At 45.4% G+C, this 23,099-nt stretch overlaps 1 pseudogene across 1 annotated transcript; it reads left to right on the top strand.

The window, feature by feature from the left end:
* The first annotated feature begins 3,640 nt into the window (after positions 1-3,640).
* Positions 3,641-19,846, top strand: LOC310822358 (eosinophil peroxidase-like; annotated as a pseudogene). The gene is made up of 15 exons: positions 3,641-3,719; positions 8,935-9,006; positions 10,270-10,357; positions 10,586-10,759; positions 10,924-11,056; positions 11,405-11,534; positions 11,781-11,987; positions 12,194-12,539; positions 13,262-13,422; positions 14,011-14,269; positions 14,394-14,564; positions 15,169-15,406; positions 15,634-15,772; positions 16,104-16,706; positions 19,808-19,846. The product of its transcript is annotated as an eosinophil peroxidase-like (transcript).
* The last annotated feature ends 3,253 nt before the right edge of the window (positions 19,847-23,099 follow it).

Genomic DNA, 23,099 nt, shown 5'->3' with positions numbered 1-23,099 from the left:
GAGACAAGAAGTTGAGATTGAGAGAAAGTGGAAGGAGCAGAATAGAAAAGTGGGACGAAAGGATATCATCAATGAAGGGAAAGGAGAGATGAATGTGGAACACAAACCACAGTTGTGTACTAATGGACAGAAACATCCAGAAGAAAAGAAGGTGTGGATAGATATCTTGTCTGCAGAGGATGACGAGAAGAGACAGAAAGAGGTGGAAAAATGCAATGATAAAATAAGACAGAGACAGACACTGACAGTAAGGGACATTGTCCAGATGCAGGATGAGAAAAAGATGGAGAGTCCGAAAGAGGAGGGACAAAGAGAGACGCATAGAAGGACCGCTTCTGAGATTAAAGGAGAACTAGGGAAGGAAATGAAGATGGAGGGAAAGAGAGAGGAAGAGGATGAGATGAGGAATGAAGGGACCAAACAGATGGTGGAGAAAAATAGAGAGATGGGGGAAGAAAGGGAAGGACAGGTGCCGATTAGAAGACAGAGAAATCTTCCAGAAAATAAGGGATGGATGTTGGACTTGTTTGCAGGTGATGAAAAGAAGATTCAGAATGTTGATGAACAGAATAATATAAAGATGGAGGGAACGGGAGTGGTGGCAGGGAGAAGAAAGGTTCCAAAACAACAGATAGAGGAAGATCAAAGTGAGATGGAAAAAGAGAAGGAAGGAGAGTTGTCTCCTCATGGACAGAGAAATCTAGCCCAAAGGAAGGCACGTGTAGACGACTTGTTTGTGTTCGATGAAGAAACGAAACAGAAAGAGGTGGAGAGACACAATGAGAGAATACAACAGGGACAGAAACTGACAGTGGGGGATTCTATCCAGATAGTCGAGGAAAAGCAGAAGATGGGGCGGAGGGAGGCAGGACAAAGAGAGACGAATAGAAGGACCACTTCTGAGATTAGAGGAGAACTAGGAAAGGAAATGAAGATGGAGGGAAAGAGAGAGGAAGAGGATGAGAAGAGGAATGAAGGGACCAAACAGATGGTGGAGAAAAATAGAGAGATTGAGGAAGAAAGGGAAGGACAGGTGCCGATTAGAAGACAGAGAAATCTTCCAGAAAATAAGGGATGGATGGTGGACTTGTTTGCAGGTGATGAAAAGAAGATTCAGAATGTTGATGAACAGAAGAATAGAAAGATGGAGGGAACGGGAGTGGTGGCAGGGAGAAGAAAGGTTCCAAAACAACAGATAGAGGAAGATCAAAGTGAGATGGAAAAAGAGAAGGAAGGAGAGTTGTCTCCTCATGGACAGAGAAATCTAGCCCAAAGGAAGGCACGTGTAGACGACTTGTTTGTGTTCGATGAAGAAACGAAACAGAAAGAGGTGGAGAGACACAATGAGAGAATACAACAGGGACAGAAACTGACAGTGGGGGATTCTATCCAGATAGTCGAGGAAAAGCAGAAGATGGGGCGGAGGGAGGCAGGACAAAGAGAGATTGATAGAAAGACAGCTTCTGAGATTAGAGGAGAACTAGGGAAGGAAATGAAGATGGAGGGAAAGAGAGAGGAAGAGGATGAGAAGAGGAATGAAGGGACCAAACAGATGGTGGAGAAAAATAGAGAGATGGAGGAAGAAAGGGAAGGACAGGTGCCGATTAGAAGACAGAGAAATCTTCCAGAAAATAAGGGATGGATGGTGGACTTGTTTGCAGGTGATGAAAAGAAGATTCAGAATGTTGATGAACAGAATAGAAAGATGGAGGGAACGGGAGTGGTGGCAGGGAGAAGAAAGGTTCCAAAACAACAGATAGAGGAAGATCAAAGTGAGATGGAAAAAGAGAAGGAAGGAGAGTTGTCTCCTCATGGACAGAGAAATCTAGTCCAAAGGAAGGCACGTGTAGACGACTTGTTTGTGTTCGATGAAGAAACAAAACAGAAAGAGGTGGAAAGACACAATGAGAGAATACAACAGGGACAGAAACTGACAGTGGGGGATTCTATCCAGATAGTCGAGGAAAAGCAGAAGATGGGGCGGAGGGAGGGTGGACAAAGAGAGATTGATAGAAAGACAGCTTCTGAGATACACAAAGAACTAAATGTGAAAAAAGCAAAAATAGAGATAGAGAGAGATAATGGACAGTTGCCTGCTGGAAGACAGAGAAATCAAACAGCCAAGAAGGCTTGGATAATGGACTTGATTGCAGATGATACAGAGAAGAGACATGGAGAGGAGGGAAAAAGTACTTCAGAGACAAAAATGGACACTCAGTACAGTAGAGCAAGCAAAATGGATGTCAAAAGAGAGAGAATACTAGAGGGAGATAGAGGGAAGAAACAAGCTGAAACTGAGATGCAGAAAAAGATCAGGAGAGAGGAGGAAAGACAGAGGGAATTTCAGAAGCATTTAGAAAGAGAAACAGAAAAAGAATTTGAGATGGAGTGGAAGAAATATTTTGCAATTCAAGGAGAGGAAGAGGAGACGACTGTCCCAAAAAAGCAGGTGGAGGGAGAGATAAGCCAGAGGGAGCAGGCAAAACAGAAGGAGATGGAAAGGGAGGTAAAACAAAGAGAGATTGATAGATTTAAACGAGAAACACAATTAGAAAAAGGAAAGGAGAGAAAGATAGAGGAGACTGAACCAAATGATGAAGAGGAAAAGAAGAAGGCTACAAAACAACGGATGGCTGGAGAAATGAGAGAAATTGAAAGAGAGAGGAGAATAAATGTAGAGCAAGCAAGAATCCAGAAAGAAAAGGAGAAAGAAGAGGAAAGACAGAAAGAGGAGGGGAAGAATGAAGCTGAAAAACAGAAAAGAGAGGTGGAGAAAGAAAAACTAAAACAGTTAGAGAGAGTGAGAAACCAGAGAGAGGAGGAGGAACAGAAAGAGAGGAGAAATGAGGTAACACAAATAGAGACAAGAGAAAATGAGGAGGAGAGGAACAAGGCTGCAAAACAACGGATGGTTGGAGAAATGAGAGAAATTGAAAGGGAGAGGAGAAGAAAGTTAGAGGAAGTGAGAATCCAGACAGAAAAAGAGAAAGAGAAGGAAGAGGAAGAAAAACAAAAAGAGATTGCTCGAACAAAAAAGCAGAGAGAGGAGGAACAAGAAATGGAAAGGAAGAGAGAGGATGCAAGACAGAGAGAGGAGGAGGAAAGGAAGAAAGCCGAAAAGCAGGCTGAGGACAAAAAAAGAGAGATGGAGCAAGAAAAGCAAAAACACTTAGAGAGAGAGAGAATGCAGAGAGAGGAGGAGAAACAGAAAAGAGAGAAAATACAGAAAGAGAAACAACAACAACTCATTGAGAGGAGGAGAGAGGAGGCAAAACAAAGAGAGATTGATAGACAGAGAGAACAAGAACAAAAAATAGAGAGGGAGAGAGAGGAGACAAAACTAAGGGAGGAGGAGGAGGAGAAGAAGAAGGTTGCTAAACAGCAGAAGAAAGAGAGAAAAGAGCTAGAAAAAGAAAAAGAAAAAGAGTTAGAGAGAGAGAGAATCCAGAAAGAGGAGGAGCAACAGTACGCACTGGTGAAACAGTTGGAAGAGCAATACAACATGGCAAGACAAATGGAGGATGAAAAAAAGAAAACACTAGAGAAGGAGAGAGATGAACAACAGACTGAAATGGAGGCAGAGGAACCGAAGAAAGACAAGAGCTTCCGGAGAAGAGCGTTCAACTGGGTTAACCAGAAGATGAAGGAGCGCAACCTCCGGAAGATTGATAGGACCTTCAAGAGAGAGAAGGAGGAGGGGCACGAGGTGTACATCAACGGTAAGGCCTTCCTCTCTGAAAAAACAAGTCAGTTACTGTAAATGTTTTGTTCGATATGTATATCTGACTGTTCTATTTTATTCTAAACTTGGTACTATTGGATATTGTCCTTCTCTCTGTCAGGTGCCATGGCTGGGGGCGTGGCTTCAATGGCCACACACACGCTGCGCACCCGTGCCCAGAGAGAGCAGGAGAAGAGGGAGGAGCTCTTAGAGACGGAGGAGAAGAGGCAGAAGTTAGAGGAAAGCTGGAATAAGTTCCAGGACGAAAAGGCCCAGAAGAAAGGTGCCAAGAAACAAAAGGAGGTGGACCGATATGAGAAGTGGGCCTCGAAAAAGAGAGAGCGGAGGCTTGAAGGAATGGCGGGTGGGGAACATTTTGCAGAGGACCTGCAAGATGACCCAGAGGCGGCCATGTTTCCTGATCAAAAAATGACAATTTGGCAAAAAAGAAAGTTGAGGTGAGAAATAGAGCACACAGGGAAGAGGAGTTAGTAGTAGGATACACATTTCAAACAGACGTGTAGTTGAACGTGAAGTTGTTTGTCTAATGTCAACAGTCTGTATGTGAGCGTCTTATTATCTCTCACTTCCCTTTTTCTGTTATTTTCCTCAGATTGAACGTATTTGAAGATTAAAGATGCCGCCCCCCCCCACCACCATCTACAGCATCTCCATCTTTCCTCTTCTGACCAGTCATGGTTCTCTTCTTCATCTTCATATGTTTTCCTGTTCCTCCTGCCTTTCCAACATCCCTTTGTTTATACAAATGAAGAACCTTTGTTTCCAAGAGTGTACCCCACACTTTCTACACCTCACTCACACACTACCCCATTAACCCCACATACTACCCCATTAACCCCACACACTACCCCAATTATACACCACACTCACACACTACCCCTCACTCACCAACCACCCCAGTACACCCCACACTCTATAACTACCTCACTACCCCATACTCTATTATATCATGTCATATGACAGCCCATTCATATGAGAGAGTTTGAACCCATCAAGAAAATGTTGCCTGTATGTTGCAGATCTGGTGCTTAATAAAAAATTAAAAGAACTAACTGTCATTCTTGGTTGTCATTATTTGTCACAAAAAAACGAATGGCAAAAACGTACACAGACCGAAATTAAACTTTGCATTATGCTAATATGGCGGTGGTTTGTCTGAAATATTAGTGATATTTTCGAGGCAAAATTGTCATCTGATGGCACTTGACCTGCTCATTGTCATGAATTCTGTGGAGAGAGTCAATGTATTGATCACTGTGAGAGCTACTGGTGGGAGAATCACCATCAGAGATAATGGTGATCAGATGATCAGAGAGTCACTCGGTTGTAGATAGTAGAGATACAGGGGACAAGGACACGGATGTGACTAGTTGGGCTGGTCATGTGACTAGTTGGGCTGGACACTTAGTGGAGTGAATGACTGTTGTATGATTCTTTACTGTAATTCAACCTATTGATGTCTATAATCATGTGTCATGTTGAAACTGTAAAGCTTTTCTGTTGCCTTATTGAGGGTGACATGTCAATATTGTAAAATGCATATTGATGAATGATTAGAGCCTTGTACCAACACACAGTGGACATAACCGTCCATCATCAGAGTCCATGTGTGTAGATAGTTACCAGGATTCTCCGGACCAGGAGTGATGCAGCACAGCAGTGAAGTGGATAGAAGAACCAACTGTTTATAGAGATGCATGATTGTGGGGTGGGAAGCTGTACTTACAATGTACTTCACCTTCAGAGTCAGAGTCCGAGTAGTCCAGCTCTGATGTGGTTCTTATAAGGGGAGTGCATGTACTGGTCTGTCTTGTGTACAAGCAGAGCAGTGACTGAAACCCAGTAGTGTTGTAGTTCTCTCTTCCATCCACTAGAGGGGAGCAGAGAACACTACTATCTCAGGATGACCAAACAGCTGTTATACTCCTAAACCACCAACAAGGGGCGCCTATACATTAGTCAAAAGCCTACTGTTTGTGCTGGTGCTATGACAACCGTGGGGTCTACAGGTCATCGTAAAGGTCAGGTCCTGTCCACTGGGCTCTGTACCTGGAGAAGAAGGGGAGGTCAGTAGGGGACCTGGGGCACTGATCGTGGGCTCAGATAACTCCACAATGGAAGGGGGAGAGAGGAGGGCAGTTAGAAACAACTGTCATAAGCAGAGAGCTGCACCTGAGACATATACCCTCACCATGACAACACCCTCACCATGTCTGTAAATAGTCTGTCAACATGTATATATCTGTATACTAAACACTTGTATAGGAATATCTATATTCTATAGGTTCATTTTGAGTGTGTACTAACATAGGAGAGCAGCGGAAACTTCCGTAACAAATGTTTTTGAAACACAACTTTTTGAGTAAGAGGACTTGTGTTGTCATAGTCACTGCTCTGTCAGGTTGCTGTGGGACTATCGTTCCATCTGACTACGGTAAGCATGGATACCTCTGGGCTCGCTGAGTCTCTGTTTAGAACTTCAATGGTTCCAGGCATAAACTGGGGCCTGGAGTTTTTCCTGACCATGTGACCTGGCCAGCAAAACCTCCTGGCCCCTTGAAATTATAGCATATGGATTTTTTTTGGAGGGGGCATTAAAAGAGGAAGATGGAGGGAAATTAAAAAGACTGTTAAAACAATAATATCTACTCATCAAACACTTTATTAGAAACACCTGTACACCTTCTCATGGTGGAGGTGGTGTAACGGTGTGGGGAATGTTTTCTTGGCACACTTTGGGCCTGTTAATACCAATCAATCATCACTTGAATTCCACAGCCTATTTGAGTATTGTTGCTGACCATGTGCATCCCTACATGGCCACAATTTACCCATCTTCTAATGGCTACTTCCAGCATGATAATGCACCACAAATGTCACAAAGCAAAAGTGGTCGCAAACTGGTTTCATGAACATGACAATGGGTTCAGTGTGTGATGCAATGTGATGCAATCATTTCATCATGGTCATCATGGACCAGAATCTCAAAGGAATGTTTCCAACATCTTGTGGAATCAATGCCACGAAGAATTGAGGCTGTTTTGAGAGCAAAGGGAGGCCCTAACCAGTATTAGTACAGTGTTCCTTAAAAAGTGCTCAGTGAGTGTATATAGAATAGGACTAGGATACAAACCAAACATTTGTCCCCCTGTCAACAAAGATGAAACAGGCACAGATTACCTATTTTTTTCTGATCATAATACGTACGTATTTATTGCCTGTTTGCTTGTTCCTGACATTGCTTCTTTTTCCATATTACAAAGAGTAAGACCAGGACTGTACAAACAACCTTTGATAAACATGAACAGCTCCCTCCACCTCCTCTTGCTCCTCCTCTTCCTACAACAGCAAAGCAATAATCAACACCATCATCATACAGCATCTACTGTTAGACCAAGAGAATATGGTACTGCACGTCTGTACACACATGAATAGATGCATTCACCATCTGCGCAATGTTTACAAGTAAAACAGATTCTAAAAAAAAAAGAGTTACAGACAGTTCTTACTATTCTTTTATTTTCTTGTTTGTTTGTTTTTACTTTGTATCGATAACTGGTTTTCTTTTCATAAAACACAGTAAAGGTTATGAATGCTGGGATCGTTCCTACCATGAATGCTGGGATCGTTCCTACCATGATAACTTGATGATATGAGTAACTCCTCAATCTGTCATGCAGGGTTAGGGTTAGGGTTAGGGTTAGGGTTAGGGTTAGGCCTTTCTGGACACCCAAGGTCACCTTACAGTAAGCTAAAAATATATTAAAAGTGCAACAAAAGCACTGTTATAATCAAGGAGATCAAAAAAGACATGCAACATGTTGAAACATAATAACTAAGGACAAAACAGCAACAACAAGACATGAACAGCATACAAATACAGGGTATAAAACAACAAGACAGGTTACTAAACAGTAGGAGGCAAACAGCAATAGGACATGTACAGCATAAAAACAGGGAATAGTGAGTGGCAGTTTTCAGTAGGTGAGAAGTGTCAGTTGTAGGCCATGGTGAACAGGTGTGTTTTGAGCAGTTTTTTGAATGAATGCAGTGTGTCTGTATGTCCCTCTCACATGATATATTTCCTCTTGTATCTAATTGAATGATTTTATGCATTAATTTTCCCACAGACATATGACACTTACGTAGCTGACACAAAAGGAGCAATGCAGCAGGACAGGAAAGAGAAAAGAAACCCTTATCTCTGTCAATTTGGAAATGGCAATAATGTAATAAACACAAGTATACTGCACAAACGACAAAGGGACACGTGAGGCCAATTATGAAATCAGAGACAAAGGTGGGCGTGAGGCCTTGATTTTTCTTCAAATTAGCACCTACAGAGAGAACAACGCAGTACAACGTAAGATCTGAATACGACTCCTGAAAGACAAAGTACTCTTTATTCAATTTTCTTTTTATCCAGTCTTGTCTAGTAAGCAAAACGTGTTTTATTCAAATGTATAGGATTTAGCTGCCATTCCTATTCGTTTATCAATTAATGTTATAAATATTATGCATTGGAAAAGGCAGTGCTCTGTGCAAAGTGCTATGTAGATGCAGTATTTACAGGAATTTCAATTCGATCACGTAAATGTATTTCTTGTTCCTGTTCAATTCTTTCTTCAGTCTGCTCTCTGTGACTCCGCATCCTAATATCCTGCCGCGAGCTGCAGAGGCTGTCCCGGTATGAACCGTCAGAACAGAAACACTGTGGATGGACCTACGTATGGCCTCTGAAATAGATACGCAGCGTCCGTTAACCGGCTCGACAGCCCCGACCGACACATGCAGAGCCTTGACGGATTCATAGTAGGAGTTATCTGTTTCACCCCGGGCAAATCAGAAACCCTGATTCCGAACTTAACAGCTAAGACCAAAGACACATGAAACGCCACTGAAAGAATTACTTCTAGAACTTAATACCCGATGCAATGATAAAATACAGGGTCGAGCGTTCACAACAGAATTTTACTTGCCACTTTCCCTACACACCTGTGCAAATTATCACTCAGCCAACGTGCGCTGTGTTGTGCTCAACCACTGCAATCATTAGCTGCCAAAACCACGTGTATAATTAATCCAGTGCAATCCAATGGAGGTGAAATCATTGCACATCGACGTGAGACGGTGACCCCCACTGGTGTGCACTTGCCAGCTATAGTAGTGTGTATTATCTTTCTGTTTTTCAGAGATGAACCTATTTCTCTCGCTCGTCCTGGCCGCGGGGCTGCACCTGACCCTCAGCCTGCCAGCCTCTACAGGTGAGTGAGACTACACACCTGCCCCCGTGAAGACAAGCGCATTCTGTCCTGGTTAAACACTGCCTGGTAAAGTGTTTCATTGCCTTTCGCCAGTGAACTTGGCTACTTCGAGTGGTTCAAGGGGCAGTCGTATTGACTGTATATACAGGGCTTGGCACCGTTTTAGTCCTTCGGACAATTTTTTTTTTTTTTTTTTTTTTACTTGTCCGAAAACTGAAGTCACATTTTCAGAATGGTCTGAATTTAGGGCTGATATTATATTGCTTCGGTCACAATTTGTCGACAACCTTAATTTGTTTAAGGAAATAACAGACATGTTCAACCCTGTTATGAATGCCTCACGACTTTAGTTCAACTCAAGTATAAGCTTGTTTTTGTAGTAGAATTTAAGTAATGGTATTTTGAAATAACATACCGTTAACCAGAGCTGTTGATTCATTCAGAGACTTTATTCACAGAGGAAGCCGTGTCAGGTTTGCAAAGTTGAACACACTTTCCACTTCCGTTTCCTGTCTTTTTATAGACATCACATAGGTCAACACCCTTCATTCAACAAACGTCTACTTCCTGTCTACATACACCAATAATATTCAAGAACTACATTTCGTCATCCAGGGGCTACGCCCCCTTTGACTTGGCGTCGGTCAGTCTACTTGAGAGATCAATTGACCTAGGCTATTTTCTAAAGCCCTTTTGTCCTGGCTGTTTACAACTGTGTTTATTACCCATCTATCCTGTCCCTAGATCACTCGATCCTGTTTATACAGCTGTGTACCATTTTACTTCAAAGCATCCATACCCTCTAGTCAACCCCCACTTATCTGATCTCACCCCTCTGAGATGTTCCAGGACCATCTGGTGTCCTTGTGACCTTTTCCCCTAGGTGTGGGATTACCACCCTTATATTGTCTTTAAATTTACCATATTTTACGCCATTGTTTGTCAACAATGCAGTTGCAAACAAACACGGTATAGTTTTTACCATGTTTCTTCTCATGAGTGGTCAGTTCTTGCATCCAAAGCTCTGTCCATGAATTTCAGTGGTTACATTTTTCCCTCAGCTCTTAAGTTTAAAAAAAAAATATATATAATAATACTTGTCTGTGTGGTTTGAGTGGCAGGCTCCAAATCCATTTTGCCTTCTCCAAGACAAGTTTATCCAGCTCACTCAGGATGAATATCATAATCTTTTTCCACATTTAGGGCACTTGGCAGTAGGAGATGGATATGTTATCTTAACAATTTGCTCATGTTGGTCTGCAGGGGAAAGTTTGGGAAGTCCTTTCATTCAAAGTGCAGTGGAGGAGGCAAAGAGACTTGTAGATGAAGCATACAAGTATTCCAGAGAAAAGTGGGTGAACATATACATTTTCAGAAGAGAACAAAAGCCATGACACCTTTTTGACCGTCATGTCTCCTCTTCACCATTTCACTACCATTTGTATGCTACCTGTTTTTTTCCCTAAAGGAAATGACACTTTCATACCTTGTGCAACAGTGCCTCAAATGCTTTGAGGCATTTTTTTTTATTATTGTGTTCAACAGCCGTGACCTCTGATTGTGTTTCCTGGTGCTGCAGAAGCTTGGAGAGGGTGCGTAGGGAGGCCACCAAGCCCTCAGACGTCCTGCGGCTCATGAAACAGCCTGTCAGAGACACGCGCAGTGCCGTGCGAGCTGCGGACTACTTGGAGAACAGCCTGAGACTGATACATGAGAGCCCACCGCATTCACAAACGCTCCATCAATGCAACAGGTCAGTTGCATCCATGCACACATGCAGGCATACGTGTGCATGCACACAACACGTCAGTCACACATGCACACACTTATTCAATCTCATCTACGTATTTCCCCTCTACATACTATAGACACACGCACTCCTATTTGGGACACGTTCTCGTATGTCTTGTTTCTCAGACCTGCTCACTGAAGAGGAGCTCGAGGTCATCGTCCGGGTGAGCGGCTGTGAGGCTCGAACCCGGCCTCCGTCCTGCCGCACCACGCCCAACCTCGCCAAGTTCCGCACTGCCACCAGCGTCTGCAACAACCTGTAAGGGCAACTATAATAACAATATCAGGCTTTATCTCCTTACCATGGTAGTCAGGGCAAAGCCGGTATGCTGATTGACATCTGCGGGTTTGGCTGCATACAATGCAACCGTCTTGGGTCCTTTGAGCAGAGTGACTGTTGGGTGGAACATAAGGAGGTCCAGTGCTGTTCCTGAAGGTGGGCCATGGCATGGCGTCGGCCGCAGGCAGCCTGAGTTTCTCAAGTGAAGTTGCTTAACCCACCAACTGCCAAGGAATTCCGGAACACTCGCCACCTAGAGTGCCAAGTGTATTATGGGCCCACACAAAAAAGAACAATAATAAAATAAAAATTCATGCTTGTTTCCAGGAAGGACCCTTTTCTTGGAGCATCCAACACGCCCTTCACTCGCTGGCTGAGAGCGGAATATGATGATGGGGTCTCTGCACCAAGGGGCTTTGACAGAACCAAGACCTTCAACAACTTCATGCTCCCGCTGGTATAGTGAACAAAACCAGCCAGTTCACATAAACTGAGACAAGTAATGATGCTTGAAAAATACAGTTGGTTTCTTACCAGTTCAAACTACTTGTGGAACTGGAACCAGGCACAATGGGGATGAAATAGTGCGGAGAAGAGCGTTGAACATGGTTGGAATGACTGCAATCCTGTCGCCATAAGGCATGTACGTTTTGATAAATACCATGATTATACACTCCCCATCCCCCCCCTCCTCTGTATCCAGGTCAGGGAAGTCTCTAATCGTATCCTGAAAACGACAGACGTGGGTGTGGTCAGCGATCCAGAGTTCTCCCACTTTTTGACCATCTTTGGCCAGTGGATCGACCACGACCTGACCTTCACGCCCTTCTCCCCCAGCATCCGCTCCTTCAGCAACGGTCTGGACTGTGACGAGAGCTGCGAGCGCTCCGATCCCTGCTTCCCCATCCAGGTCAGTCCCGCACCCCAACTCCTCTCCTTGCACCCCAACATCCCATCCTGTCAACCACACTTCCCTTCTGTATACACCAAGCACATTCTCAGTCCAGGGATGTTCTCCCTGGGGTTTTCATAATGCAATCCATCACTGCGCTGTTCAAAAAACCTGGGGAGAACCCTGGGGTACTCTCTAACTCCTCTTATTTGCCCCATAACCAGATTCCTCGCGGGGACCCCCGGCTGCACACTGGGCCAGACAGCTGCCTCCCGGTCTTCAGTACCGGAACCACCGCCTTTCTGTTTGGTGGTGTGGCCGAAAAGAGGGAGCAGATCAACGCTCTGACAGCCTTCCTGGACATGGGCCAGGTCTACGGCTCTGAAGAGGGGCTGGCGAAAGACCTCCGGAACCTCGACGACGACGGAGGCCTGCTGCGCGTCAACACCAAGTTCACAGACAATGGGCGTGAGCTGCTGCCCTTCACCATTATGGAGGTGAACGCCTGTGCCACACGCCAGGAGATCACCGGCGACCCCAATGCCCAGGAGGTGCCCTGCTTCATAGCAGGTTAGCCTCAACATGGGTACTGCACGATAAGGACACCGGCCCCTTCTCATAATCCAAACACCCCCACTTTCTGGGGCTTTTCTCTCAGGGAGAGGGGGGACAGCAGGGCTAGTAAGAGCCTGTTATGTATTACCATCTGTCAGTCCAGTATCCATTCTCAGGACAGTGTATTCCTGTTCATGGACTCCCTGGCCACTCCTAAATCCCAGTCAGTTCCCTTCACCTGCACCTCATAGTAGAATCTCCTTGAGGGAAAACTCCTTTCCCAGGACATTGACACATCTGCCAAACCTCTCAGGGCGGTCCTGTCTAGTGTCTACATGTCTCACTTGTTTCACATCCTCAGACAGGATGCGACAGGGATGTGTAGAGTCATGTCCACTGTGGAGAGAAACATACCGTTCACATGAGAAACATTATGACTGAATTAGCAAGTACAGTACAAGTGGATATCATTAATCTGGGGGATTGTGTGTGAGGCTTGATTGTTATAAAATACAATGTGGATACAGTAAGGGCTGTCCATGTGTGACTAGGTAACAAATGACAGCACACCCAATAGCAAATGTCAATGATGTTTATGGTTGTAAATGACCAGCCTGGCTTTACCAAGCTTATAGCTGTAAACCACACTAATACCCCCCCCCCCATCTTCAGCAGTTGACCAAATGCAGTCTGAATGGGTTGATCTAAACGTGTGCTCTCGACATCTCTGTCCCCAGGTGATACCCGCCCGAATGAGAATGTAGCCCTTACCACTATTCACACATTCTTTTTGCGGGAGCACAACCGCCTGGCTCGTGCTCTGCGCCGTCTGAACCCACACTGAGACAGTGAGACTCTCTACCAGCAGGCCCGCAAGATCATGGGCGCCTACATCCAGGTAACACACCCACACATCCTCATGCTCTCCTCTCTGCTGATTTCTCATCAGTCCCCCAGTTAATCTACATTGACTCTCTCATTGATCCCCTTCATCAGTATCCGGCATTCCACAGTGGGGCTTAGGTTGTGCATGCCAAGGCCAATTGCTTTTCCAGTCACTCCTGCCCTATACAGTACACTTGAAACCTCAGGCTTTTTGCCTTCTCTACCTTGCTAGCGAACTTGGTGGGTGGCAAGAATAATCAAAGTTAGCTCGCTGTAACTACACGATCGAACTGACCTGAATAGTGCTTTTACAAATAATATTGCCATAAGCTGTTGACATTCAAACAGGCTTGTTCACTGGGCTTTTAGCACTAGCTGTCCACTAGTAAGCCTTGGCACACCCTGGCACCACTGTCAAAGCGGCTAATGATGTGGACTAGCACCGTGGGCGTCTAGCAGGGCATACCCTCTCCTCCTTATTTTCTGTCTGCCTACACCATGTCCAATAAAAACTGAACTGAGACTACCACACCAAAAAAAACCGGTTAATGATGTACAGTACACACCCACAGCCCACTCTCACTCCCCCTCTCCAACCCAGGTGTTTGTGTTCCGTGACTATCTACCAGTCATTGTGGGTGACGAAGCAATGAAGCGCCAGCTAGGACCTTACCCTGGCTATAATTAGAATATCAATCCCAGCATCGCCAATGTGTTTGCTACGGCGGCATTCCGCTTCGCCCACCCGACCATCCAGCCCACCTTGTTCCGCCTGGACGACCTCTTCAGGGAAAACAGACAGTTTCCAAGCATCCCCCTCTTTAAGGGTTTCTCCACCCCCTGGAGAGTCATATTTGAGGGTTAGTGCTGGGGCGTTGGGATGCCTGGTAAAGTATCTGCCAAGTGGGAAACATTTTCATCAGGTAATCCTGTTCTGTTTCCTCTTTCTCTGCTTTTTTCTGCCTCTTTCCTCTCCTCTTCTAGGTGGTATTGACTCTCTGCTCAGGGGTCTGCTGCGCCGACCAGCCAAGCTGAACACTCAGGACAGCATCTTGGTGGAGGCTCTGAGAGACAAACTCTTTTCGTTTGTGGAGGATATGGCGATGGACCTGGGCTCCCTCAATATGCAGCGTGCCCGTGACCATGGCATTCCTGGTACACCGCTCTCCTGTATCCCCCTAGGATAGGTCTAAGAACATCAATCATTATTATTACTACCCTAAGGGGTCACCAACCCGAACGTCGCTGGTTCAAATTGCGCTTAGGACACTACTTCACATTTTCTTTTGTGTTAATTCTTGTTGCTTATGCTCGTATTTGCTAATGCCTTCCCTGACAACTTACCCTAACCTTAATCACTCGAAGTTAATGCCTAATACTGCCTGACTATCACGCAATTTGTAATTCACATGGTCAACCATACGTAAACATTGGTTTTCTGTGGCATGAACAATTGGAACGTTTGTATCGGAATTATCAGGTTGCCACGATGAAGATATCTAGGGACGAACATGGCAAGCTTGTATGGAATGCTCCACAGGAGACCATTTTAGCTAGATTGTTGAATGTGACTTTAAATGTAATGTCATAATCGGGACAAGTGTGCTAGGACAAAAGTGGCTAGTCACTAATATAGCTGAGAACAGGCGTGCAGCGCTGCAACACGGATGTGGTTTCGGTGTCTCCGGTGACGTTTACTTCACCAGCGCTTTTCAGTTCACCTCACTGAGCCAGTCTTTTCCTTCCCTTTTCACCCTAGCCTACAATGCATGGCGCAAGTTCTGTGGGCTCCCTGCACCTAGGAACCACGTTGAGCTGGCGCAGATTCTGAACAACCCAAGCCTGGCCCACAGACTGCTGCAGCTCTACGGCACGCCGGCCAACATTGACGTGTGGCTAGGGGGCGTGGCTGAGCCCTTTGTACAGGGGGGGCGCGTGGGGCCTCTCTTCGCTTGTCTCATTGCCACCCAGTTCCAGAGGATCCGTGAGGGAGACAGGTGCGTGTGTGTTTGGGGGATGCTGTGTGTGTGTGTCAGTCAAGGAAGGCTGGTGGAGGTAGAAATCGGAGGACTGGTTCATTGTAATGAATGGAACGAGGAATGGTAATCAGTGTTCCTTCCACACCTTACAATGAGCCAGTCCTCCGATGTCTGCCTTCCCTGGTGTCTATTTTGAGTGCATGTCTGTACTGTATGTGAATCTCTTTCACTTTGCTCCTCCCCAGACTGTGGTATGAGAGCCCAGGAGTCTTCACCGCCAGACAGAGGGCAGCCCTGAGCACTGCCTCTCTGAACCGGATCATCTGTGACAACACTGGCATCACCAAGATGATTATACAAGATGGCGCCGAGGAAGGCTGCCGTGTCTCACGCTCCTCCTCACCTTTTTATTGTTTTAACTTATCTTGCTAGTTTATTTTTATATTTACGCCTAACTCTCGGTAACAGGCGAACGGCCAAAGCGAGCCCTATCATACGATATGATAGAGAAAAACTTCTGCGCATTAGATCGTCGGTGGAAAACACTTTTTCACCACCACCCGCAAACAATGGCAATCTACCCTGGCTACCTGCTGCCTCACCTGGACAATGGAGGAGACGGAGGAAGCGAGGCTCGCGGGCTGGAGTGCTGGTCAGGCTGAGGAAACGTGAGAACCGGCCTCCTCTCCCCAGTATTCTTCTGGCGAACGTCCAGTCACTGGACAACAAGCTGGATGAACTCCGGAGCAGGATGGCGTTTCAACGGGACATTAAGAACTGTAACGTTATGGTTTTCACGGAGACTTGGCTCGACCCTTCGGCCCCAGATTGCGCCATTGTTCCACACGGATTCTCCATTCACCGCCAGGACAGGACAATGACATCGGGGAAGAGCAAGGGGGGAGGTGTCTGCTTCATGGTGAATAACAAGTGGTGCTCAGACGTGGAGATACTTTCATCGGACTGTTCTCCCAATTTAGAGCACCTCATGATCGGATGTCGACCTTATTATTCGCCCAGGGAGTTTACATCGGTTGTGCTTACAGCTGTCTATATACCACCAGACGCTGATACCAACCAAGCGCTGCACGAGCTGTATGGAGTTATCGACAGGACGGAGACCTCACGGCCCGAGGCTGCTTTCATTGTGGCTGGGGATTTTAATAAAGCCAACTTGAGGAAAGTCCTGCCGAGATACCGCCAGCACATCAGCTTTCCTACGCGAGGCGCAAACACGCTCGACCATGTTTACTCTCCCTTCCGCGACGGATATAAGGCCCTCCTACGACCCCCATTCGGCAAATCAGACCACAGCTCAGTACTGCTTCTGCCTTCCTACAGGCAGATACTCAAACGTGACAGGCCGGTGACGCGGACCATTCAACGTTGGTCTGACCAATCAGACTCTGCATTACGGGACTGTTTCAGCACTACGGAGTGGGATGTGTTTAAGGACGACAATTTAAACACACACACGGACTCAGTGATTTGCTACATTGGCAAATGCATTGATGACGTCGTGCCGCGGATTACTGTACGGACATTTCCCAATCAGAAGCCCTGGGTTAATGGAGAAGTCCGAGCCAAACTTAAGGCACGGACTGCCGCCTACAACTCAGGTGATTTGGAGGAGTACAGCAATTCCAGGTATGCACTCAGGAAAGCTATTAACATTGCTAAGAGACAATACAAGGACAGAATGGAGTCCAACTTTGAGGGCTCCAACTCAAGGCACATGTGGACCGGACTCAGAACAATTACAGACTTTAAAGGGACTACGAGTGTGACTGAGGAAGTGTCTCCATCTCTTCCAGATGACCTTAACACCTACTTCGCACGTTTTGAGAGCTACTCTCCGGCTGAGGAAGTACAGATGGACCAGGACCCCTGCACACTAGCAATAACAAGGGCAGATGTGTGCAAATCCTTCAAAAGGATTAATCCACACAAGGCCCCTGGTCCGGATGGCATACCTGGCCGGGCTCTCAGGGTGTGTGCAGATCAGCTGGCAGGTGTGTTTACAGACATTTTCAACCTGTCACTGCTCCAGTCGGTGGTCCCCACATGTCTCAAAAAGTCCACCATCATCCCCATCCCAAAGAAGTCAAAAACATCCTGCCTCAACGACTACCGACCAGTAGCACTCACTTCCATCGTCATGAAGTGCTTTGAGCGGTTAGTCAAATCATTCATCACCTCCTCCCTCCCTGACTCACTGGACCCCATGCAGTTTGCATACAGGGCAAACAGGTCCACAGACGACGCCATCGCCCTCGCCCTCCACACTGCCCTCTCCCACCTGGACCAGAAGAACACATATGTGAGAATGCTGTTCATTGACTACAGTTCAGCATTCAATACCATTGTGCCCTCCAAGCTCGCTGTGAAGCTCAGGGACCTCGGGCTCAACACCACGCTTTATGACTGGATCCTGAGCTTCCTGACGGGCAGACCCCAGGCAGTGCGGATAGGAGGCGCCACATCATCCACCCTGACTCTCAACACCGGCGCACCCCAGGGCTGCGTGCTCAGCCCTCTCCTCTACTCCCTGTTCACACATGACTGCGTGGCCACACACAGCTCCAACACCATCATCAAGTTTGCTGACGACACGACCGTCATCGGCCTGATCACCGACGGCGACGAGACGGCGTACAGAGAGGAGGTGAGTCCTGACATCTTGGTGCCAGGACAACAACCTCCAGCTCAACCTCAGCAAAACTAAGGAGCTGATTGTGGACTACAGGAAGCGGCAGGGAGCCGGGCACGCCCCTATCACCATCAACGGGACGGCAGTAGAGAGAGTCAGCAGCTTCAAGTTCCTCGGGGTCCACATCTGCGAGGACCTGACCTGGACTCACCACACCGACGCCATCACAAAGACGGCAAGACAGCGGCTCTTCTTCCTCCGCAGGCTGCAGAGGTTCAACATGGACTCCAGGATACTCTGCAACTTCTACAGGTGCACCATAGAGAGTATCCTGACTGGCTGCATCACCGCCTGGTACGGCAGTTGCTCGGCCCTCAACCGTAAGACATTACAGAGGGTGGTGAAAGCTGCCCAGCACATTACCAGGACGGAGCTGCCATCCATGGAGGACCTCTACACTCAGCGCTGCAGGAAGAAGACTAACCGGATTATTAAAGACCCTCATCACCCCAGCAACAAACTGTTTCGGCTGCTCCCGTCTGGCAGACGCTACCGCAGCATCCGGTCTCGCACCACCAGACTCAGGGACAGTTTCATCCCACAGGCAATAAGACTGTTGAACTCCTGAGCTACTTAGCTCACCACAATGACACTTTAACTATGCCACTTTATAACATGCCACTTTATAAAATGCCACTTTACACCAGTCGACATCTGGATAAAAACGTCTGTTTACATTTCACTTTTTACATTTTACATTTACATTTATTTAGTTTTGTATTTAGGTAAATATTGTTATTGTTGTTGTTTCTTTATTTTTATTATTTACACTTCTTATTGCACTGTTGGAGGAGCCCAAGACTTAAGAATTTCATTGCCAGCGATTGCTCTGTAACTGTTGTGCATATGACAATAAAACCATCTTGAATCTTGAAACCAGACAACACTGGCATCACAAGCCTGGCAGTAGTAGGCTCATCCCCTGCTCCAATGTCCTGCGTGTAGACCTCTCAGTCTGGAGGGACAGAGGCTGTTCAAATTCTGGTGAGTGGCCTCTGTCTCCATGGCCCGGTCTACACTTGTTGCTTATGTCTTGTTGCTTATGACTGTAGAGGTCTACGTGTGTGGAGGTTGTGTTCCATTGTTGGCCCTGTTTCAGCTGACCACCTCGCACTCACATTTTCATTTCACCTTTATTTACACAGGACAAACGCAGTGGATTGTATTTCTAGTCCCAGTCTGGCCACAGAAGGCGCATGCAGCTGAAAACATTTGAACTGAGACTTTGTAATACCAGGTGTGGACACGGATCTGATCATACCAGGATAACAAGTCTGATTTTAGTGTAGATGAGGCCTATGAAGACACCGACATTGTATGCATGATTACTGAAGAGTGAGGGAGTACAGGAGTGAATCAGTACTTTATTTATATGTCTGTATAGACTTGAAGTGATTAATTTGCTCCACAACTCTCCTATTCAAGTGTGACTTTCTTAGTCAAATAGAGAATCTAGCTAGAGCTTCATGTGTGTTTGAGTTGGCTGGCTAACTTCATCCTGAAATGATTGACTTGCGTGATTGGATCTTGCTCTACCATATTCTCAGTCTTGTATGAAGCCCTTGCATGAACTATGCCTTTGCACTTAACAAGTCTCTCTTACAAAAGAGATTTTAAATCTGAGATGACAAATAAAATGATTACATAATAATAACTTGTGTAATATGTATATGTGCTTCTAATAACACATGTGGTTTCTGATCTTACAGGTGAAAGCTGCTATGATGACAAGGTCAGTATTTTTATGACTTGCCTGCCTGTGAAATTGGATACACATTCAGTTATGAAGTAATTTTGACCAATACCATGGTAGTCAAATCAAGCTAAATGTCTTTTTTTCTGGGTGGAAGGGCTCTGTGCTACCCACCAGGTCCCAGCACAGAGCCCTTCCACCCAGAAAAAAAACAGACGTTTAGCTTGATTTGACTACCATGGTATTGGTCAAAATTACTTTTTAAAAAGGGGCAATCTGGAATTGGTGCAACCACTTTTAAATGAAATATGTAGTCGTTGATTATTAAAGAATGCCACTTCTAAATGCCTGTTAGTTCGTGCTTGTTTTATGCCATTGGTTACAAAGTGTAATTGTAAAACTACACTGTATAGCTTTAAAAACTGTATAGCTTTAAAAACATGGTTAAAATTGTTGGGGCTTTTGCTCTAGCTAGCTCAGCAGTCATGTCCTCTAAACCCAACTGAGTGCGTACAGAATTTGGACTCACAACTGCTTATACGTGATTGCTCTTAAGCACGTGCCAAGGACAGAGCAAAGCCAGCAAAAATGTACGTCACAAGCTTTTTCTCTGACACCACTTGGACAATTTTGATTAAACTTGGGTGAATGATTGGTCTTGCCATACAGATTAGGAAATTACGCTGATTGTCCAAATTGACTAAACTATTGTTTAGGAGTTTCGAGGTGATGTCATAATAGGGAGCAAAGTGGAGAGCTAGGAGTGTCCGCAGTGAGCTGTTCTTGGTTAAATGCTGAGCACAGGGCTGTGTCTGGGTGCTCCGTGCGCTAGCAGCGATATGCTAACACCAACTAGGTAGGCATTGCTATGCTAGTAAGAGAGTAGCTTGATAGTAAGAGGGCATAAAATACATTTAGAAAGTCTGTCATACAAAGAGTGTGTATTTAGATGTCCTCAATTTCAACTGAAGTACCCGCCATCTTGTGAGATGTGTTTGTCCCGCCCCTCCTTCAAGCAATAGTGTCGCTGTAGCCCCTAACGCCGTAGGCATAATGCATTTGGGAATAATATTTTGAGAAATTAATGCAAAGCTGATAGTCAAATAAACAGTTCAGGTTCTGGTAACTTTTCAGTCTAGCTAGGAATGCAGCTGTAGGCCTATAGCCTAATGAATTTGTGAATAATATTTTGTGAGTGACGTCTGTTATGCAGCATCATTTAATACCAAAACTTGGCCTATATCAATATGGAAACCAGAGGTGTGTAACCTTGGTTTATAGCCAGTTGTCATAAATTATGTGTATCTTTACCGATACCGTCAAGTATAAATGTCAGATACGCTCGTCCAGAAACAGAACAGCCGTGATTACAGATGAACTAAAGAGAGGGAACACGTCCTTGAAACTGACCTCCCGGAGGATCCTTCAGTCCTTCTACTCTGGAGCTGTGGAGAGCATCCTGGCTGGCAACATGGAGCTCCAACCCCCCCTCTCCATGTCCTGTACACCAGGAGGTGTAGGACCAGAGCCTACAGGATAATGAAGGACCCTCACCACCCAAAAAACGGACTGTTCCAGCTGCTGCGGTCAGGCAAACATAATTACCCATTGCAGACTCATCCTCCACTGTAATTATCTGTACACTGTAAAACATTTTAGGTCAGTTTAACTTGCAAATGAAGGTTCACCTGCTGCCTTAAAACTGCAAGTTAACTCAACTGAAGATTACCTTTGTTTCAACTCTGAAAATAAAGTTCAAAAGGTTGATTATACTACAATGTTCTAGTTGTCACAATATTGTTTTTTAAGTTGTTGAAGTTGACTTAACTTTTAATCACTTGTAATCTTAACTTGATACCATTAGTTGAAACAAAAAATCATTATACATCATCAATACATGAAAACTTTTAATCACATCTTGTTTAAACTTGATACTGTGAGTTAAAACAATTTTTTTTTTTCATTTAAAATTAAGTGGATCATAATTCCAAATTTGTTTCAACTTGCATGGTAAATGACCTCACACTGAATTCTAAAAATACATGTTTATATAAACTTTAACAGGGGTTAAAGGCTTTAACATGCCATACCCAATGTATGTCTAACATACCTGAACAGGTGCACTCACAAGTGCAAGTGTGTGTGTGTCTGTGTGGGGGGTGGACTTGCACACAGACAGGACGGACAGACAGAGACAGACAGAGAGAGGGTGGACTTGTAGACAGACAGGACAGACGGACAGAGGGTGGACTTGTAGACAGACAGGACAGACAGACAGAGGGTGGACTTGTAGACAGACAGGACAGATGGTGGACTTGTAGACAGACAGGACAGACGGACAGAGGGTGGACTTGTAGAAACAAAGAAGGTGAGGTAGGGTTGAACAATGGGGTATGTGAGATACTAAACAGATAATCTTAAAATCTCAAAATGAAAATATATAATGTTGGTGTAAAGAACAAGGCAAGCTTCCCAAATAACCGCTGCCTCCTAGTAGTTGCTTGACAAGTGCATTCCTTTGTTTACATGCGATATCTAAGCAGTTTATTTCTGAGTCCATGGATTCTGGCTGAACATTGGTCCGGTTTAATGTTCATGACAACCCTCTGAAGGAACTCAAAAGAGTACCTCATATTACGTGGGTACTCAAGGTTAAGGCAGTAGATTGCGCCCAGTAACATGGCAAAGCCCGTGGGCACATCTCTGAGGTCATGTAATAATAATAATAATGCATTTTATTTGGAGGCGCCTTTCAGGTCACCCAAGGTCACCTTACAGAAAAGAAGTAAAAGCAAAAGCATGACATCAATCATTAAAAACAAACAACACATCAAGATAAAAACAAGTGAAGTGCAGAGTGTCCAATTTATAGATAGTATGCCAGTTTGAACAGGTGGGTTTTGAGTTGGGACTTGAATGTTGTGATGGAGTCTGACTGTCTTATGTGTGGGGGGAGAGAATTCCAGAGCTTGGGTGCTGAGCAGCTGAAGGCTCGGGCATCCATGGTGCTGAAGCGTGACGTGGGGATGGTTAGCAGTCCAGCAGAGGTTGAGCGAAGGGAGCGGGAGGGAGTGTAATCATGGAGGAGGTCACGGAGGTAAGTGGGGGCTAGATTGTGGAGGGATTTGTAGGTGAGGAGAAGGTTTTTGTACTGGATGCGGTAATGTACCGGAAGCCAGTGAAGTTGGATGAGGACAGGGGTGATGTGGTCAGATGATTTAGTGCGGGTGATGATCCGGGCGGCCGAGTTCTGAATGATCTGCAGTCTGTTGATGAGTTTGGTGGGGAGTCCGGTAAGGAGGGCATTA

The sequence above is a fragment of the Argentina silus genome (assembly GCF_951799395.1).
Source record: "Argentina silus genome assembly, chromosome: X".
Classification (NCBI taxonomy): domain Eukaryota; kingdom Metazoa; phylum Chordata; class Actinopteri; order Argentiniformes; family Argentinidae; genus Argentina; species Argentina silus.
The sequence above is the reverse complement of the archived record's forward strand: the minus strand, read 5'-3'. Positions and strand labels throughout refer to the sequence as shown.